The following is a 5,240-nucleotide window of genomic DNA, read 5'->3' on the forward strand; positions in this document are numbered from 1 at the left end:
CTAAGACGTATTTCAAGATATACGGATATATACGTATGTACAGACGTTACAAAAATTACTCTTTGTCGTATATATGCGATCTCTCTAGCCAGAGGGTTAAATTTCCTTGCCAACTATCATGATTGGAATGACGTTCACAAAGTAAAAGATTGGTTGTCCTCATTTGGAAATAATTATTCGCTTTAAAAGCTACATTTGTATATGGAATTAGTAAATTCTGAATTTTTGCTGTCCATACTTATACATAAAAAAAAGAAAGAAATTTATTCGGTTTTGTTTGTAATTCCGAAACATTAAGTATCCAAAGAGTGTATGTGGTTTAAAATTAGATTCGCAAGAAGGTAAATCTATGCTCATATTTTCAATTGCCTTATTCACTGGGATTGGTTTGATTGATTAAAGCAAAGCATTCTAGCGTTAGCTTCTTAAGGTATGTGTCTACATACGGAGCCCTTTTTTTTTTAAATACATAAAATTTTAATTAAACACACATGTTTTTGAGTAAGATAAGATATAAAACTATGAATTTAAATGGAATTTTATAGAACGTTTCATTGATTTTTCAAATATAGGCAATATTTAGTAAAAGTTTAGTGAAAATTTTCATTTACGCCAGATCTCCTAAAATAAATTCTAATTAATATACTTCATTAATCTTTACACAGTATATAATTAACATACTTACCTGTGTTCTGTAGCAAAAGATTTGCAGTACTTATAAAATTTTTTGAAATATTCAAAACTTGGTGCAAAAACTCAAAATTTAAACAAAAAAAAATCCTCTTTTCTTTCAAATATTGGCCATAAAATCAATAAATAAATACAAAGAGGTCAGATTTTGCTACAGAACACAGATAAAGATGAATAAAATATTTTGGCAAAATTTCATTTCAATATTCTCAATTTATTTTGAGAAATTAATGTAATCGCAATCAAAAGTAACGAAAAACACAATTTCTCAGAAAACGCATTTAAAGATTTTAATACAGCACAAATAATTTTGTAGTCACTTTAGACCTTTAAAACTCGCCGTATTTGTATGTTAGGCCCTCTTTTACTTCATTCTTAACTAATTTTGACTTTCTTTCAGCATTTTAGTGGTTAAGTTTGCTGCTTGTAGAGATTGGCGTTTCTATTTCTGAATTCGCTGTTTGTCTATTCCCATGTAGCTTTCAAGCATAATGGGATTAATTTCTATTTCTATATACCTGAAAATAGGTAAAAGTCCTAAATATCTTGAATTAAATATCAATACAGCAATGTCTGCACCTAAAAGCAATGTTTTCAGTTGGACAAAAGTTTCTTTAGGTAAAATATACCTCAAAAGTTTATTAAAATACTTATTATTGTTTTGAGTCTTCCCATGTAGGCATTTTGTCAGCAAAGTGTCACACAGTGGAAGATGTGTTGTTTTTACAACTTTTATATTGTTTAATAATTAGAAAATAGTTGTTTAAACTTATTGTTTACATTTTTACGACCATTTAAATACCAACTTCCGGCATCCAAAAATTCACTTCCGGTTTACTTTTTATACTATAACTTTGCTTCTATTTATCGTAAACACAAAAGTAATGCATTTTTGGAAACCTAAATATATGGCCTATAAAATGAATAAATAAAAAAAAAATTCGAAAATTTTCACCAAAACGACGAATTTAGGGTAGGCACGTACCTTAAGGAAAGGGGTGCTTTCGTGGAGGACTTTCTAAGAGAAACTGGCTCACATATCCGTTGCACATTGGGGAAAGTCACGAAATTGCCCATGTAGCTCCCCCGTTTGCCTGGAATCGAGCCTGGCTCGCCCGATCCCCAGGCTCGCCTGGAATCGAGCCCAGGTTAGAACTACCAGTGTTCAGCGATTTTACCACTCGGCCGCTGGCGGGCCTTATTCCCTTGGAAGTATTAGACTTCCTATACTTAAATAAAGATGTAGAGACATTGGGTTATTTCGAAGCAGGAGACATGAAAAATGAGGAGTGCCGCCACCGGAACTCGAACCACGAACCTCTCGAATTTGCGTCGAGCGTGCTGATCACTACACCACTAAGGCATGCTAAGAAGGTGGGAGAAATATCTTATATACTCCCCCTTTTAGAGGGCGACTGCGAATTAGGGAACCAAATAGCTAAAACCTGAAGGTGGAGAATCGTTATCTACCAACTTTTAGTTCGGGCGCCACTGTAGAGACTTTAAGTTATTTCGATGCATGAGACATGAAAAATGAGCAATGTCCTCGCCGGGACTCGAACCACGGACCTCTGGAATTCATGTCGAGCGTGCTGACCACTACACCACGAAGGCATGCTAAGAAGGCGGGAGAAATACTTTATAAAGCAAACTCTTCAATAAAACAACACTAAATTCTTAAATAAAGCAACACTCTGAATATATTTCCATTATACTTCTTTTATTCACATTTACCTCAGACTATGCAAAAATAAAGATTTTGAAATAAAAGATAAATTTTAATTAAATAAGTTGATAAAGATTCTATAAAGCATGTAAACGAAAGTATAGATAATCAGTCAGTAACCTCACCTATTTTGATTTTTTTGCGCTTGGAGACCCAATATGTCAAATGGATGTTTTCTCATTGTAGTAAATGGAAATACGCAGCGGGGAAGAAACGCTGCCAGTTTCCTGAAAACAATGGAGGTCCATCCACCATTTATCAGTCGAGATGTCCGCTTCATGGCAATTTTGTACGCCAGTTTATTTCTGAGAATCAGAAATGCCTATTGTTACCACTAATAACCGTGATTCTGGTATGCTGTATTGAAGTTTTCTGGCAATTCTCTAGATGAAACACAAATATATATTGCCCGCTGTAGACTAGATTTCAACGACTTAACGTACAATGACTTACGTTAGCAAAACTTATTTTTTCTTTATCTAGTTGCAGTCACATGCAGAAATTGGAGATCTGCTGAATGTAAATCATAAGCAATACAGCGCTTTTCATGGAATTTGGTTATATCAGACTGATTCCGTACTTTAACAAAAGAATTGAGATAAATATGTGGCCATGGTTAATCCTTCCTTCTTAGCAGGCTATTGAAAAATGTTATATAAAATTATGCAAATCCGATGAGTTCTAAAATCTGGTGCAGTTTTTCGTGCTTTTTTTTGGGGGGGGCAGAGGGCGGAATTTATTTTTAAATAAATAAATAAACATTGCCTTTATTGGCTGGGAGAAATGGCGGGGTATTACAGTTTATTAGTTCAAGTCTGTTTTCATTTCTATGCAGAATTTTTATAACTTCATATTGAATAAAAGGTATCGAAAACGAGAAATGGAATTTCACAAGTATTCAATAAATCACTTAAATCTTCGAGAAAATGCTGGAAATGCTTTCAAAAATGTTCTAAAGCTTTAATCTCATTTATACCGTTTAAATAGATAAAAGAAAAATCGGATAAATCCATCATAAATAATGAGCATAATTGTATAAGGTATTCTCTCCCTCTTTTCTGCACGCTTTTCTGGTGTAACAGTTAGCACCCTTGGCGCGTATTCGAAAGGTCCAGGTTCAGTCCCTGCAAAGGCATTGCACATTTTTCACGTTTCCTATTTCAAAATATTCTCCATTTCTCTATAGTGGCCCCGAACTAAAAGGTGGTGGATGATGATTCTTCACCACCAGAATTTGGCGTTTGGTCCCCCTAATCCAAAGCCACACTATAAAAGGGGGAGTATATAATGTATTTTCTCCCTCCCTTCTGCATCATAGAGATAGGAAAGGGAGGAGGAGCCAACCCGCGCTAAAAGTGAAGCACTGCTTTGAAGCTTGGGTCACCAGATGGGGTGTTCTTTGTTTACATTCAGAAGCTCGCTTGACAAGATTCTGATAGTATTTCGACACACGACAGTTCCATAGAAATCGGAAAAGGGACACTTTCGCATGAAAGAAACATTCATAGTGTGATGGATAATAGCAATTTGTATAGTTTAGTGACATTTACGCAAAAATCACATCTTGGTTATTTTTCGATAACAAACAACAGCGATTTTGATTATGAATTTGTTTTATAAAATTCTAAGCTGTTACACTACAAAAATATAGATTTTAAGAAAAATGTTACGCTTAAAGAATACTTATAATTAAAAAAAAATACTTATAATTTTCATTCAAATTATATTCATATATATTTTTTATGTAAAACTTTCGTGTGCATGCTAAATTAGTGTAAATTACTTTACACGAAAAATATAGTGAATGCACAGAAATTAAAGATTTGCACATGCCGGAAATGAAAAATAGGAAATATGTATGGGTATTTATGCATGTGCTTGCAAAAAGCATGTATCTGCCTTTGACAAAATACTTAAATATTCATTAAATTATTTATAAATGTATTTGAAATGAAGAATTTACTCACTTATAAACAACTGTGAAAGTACTGTGAAGAAATCTAATTATTAAATGTATCTAATTTATAATGATTATAAATGTTATCTAAATATATAATAATCTTGATATTGAATTGTAAACATAAATTGAAATCCTGTTGACAAATACGTTATAAAACTATTTAAGCAAGAATTGTTCGTATTGGAAAGCAATCTGTTAAAAGGTATTGTAAAGCAAATGCTATGAGATGCGCACTTAAGAACGTAATAAAGAGTTTTGGAATATGTATTGTTGAAATGAAGGTTAAAAAAAATCTGATAAGTATAATTAAAAGAATTATTCCCCTTACATTTTATAATAGCTCAGTTACAAGTTTTAAATAATACTTAAAAAAAAAAAAAAAAAAAAAAAAAAAAAAACTTATTTTATTTCCTTTCAGAAATGTTCAGAGAAAGTCAAGTACTATTTAAAGTATTTTGCTAATCCGTAATAATTCTCTAATTTAAAATGAACCGAATAGAGCATTAATTATAAATTGACTTACATTTTTCGATTTAAAAGATGCCTCGGAAGCCAAAAAATCATGTCCTATTTAAGAAAGTATTTTAGGAAGAAGCTCTATAAATAGAAAAGAAATAATGCATAATTTTAATATTAATAATACAATAAACTTTGATCTTAATTTTTGTACCTTAACCGAATAAAATCGAATTACCTTAATTTTTCTTTCTAATTTAATTAACGAAAACTTGTGAAAATATTTCATTCAAATTAAACCATTCTGAGAAAACTGTCCTGTGAAAAGTATAGCATTTAATTCCGTTCAGAATGAAATGTTGTTTAAAAATATGTTGTTTTCACATACTTAGGACTCTGAAGTGTTGT

General features: G+C 31.9%; 1 non-coding gene across 1 annotated transcript; it reads right to left on the reverse strand.

Annotated features, from left to right (window-relative positions):
* Nucleotides 1-2,231: 2,231 nt before the first annotated feature.
* TRNAS-UGA (transfer RNA serine (anticodon UGA)) lies at nucleotides 2,232-2,304 on the reverse strand. Its single transcript has one exon. It is a non-coding gene; the product is annotated as a tRNA-Ser (tRNA).
* Between the last annotated feature and the right edge of the window lie 2,936 nt (nucleotides 2,305-5,240).

The sequence above is a fragment of the Stegodyphus dumicola genome, chromosome 6 (genome assembly GCF_044657685.1).
Source record: "Stegodyphus dumicola isolate Sdum_Otavi_A_Nest chromosome 6, ASM4465768v1".
NCBI lineage: Eukaryota > Metazoa > Arthropoda > Arachnida > Araneae > Eresidae > Stegodyphus > Stegodyphus dumicola.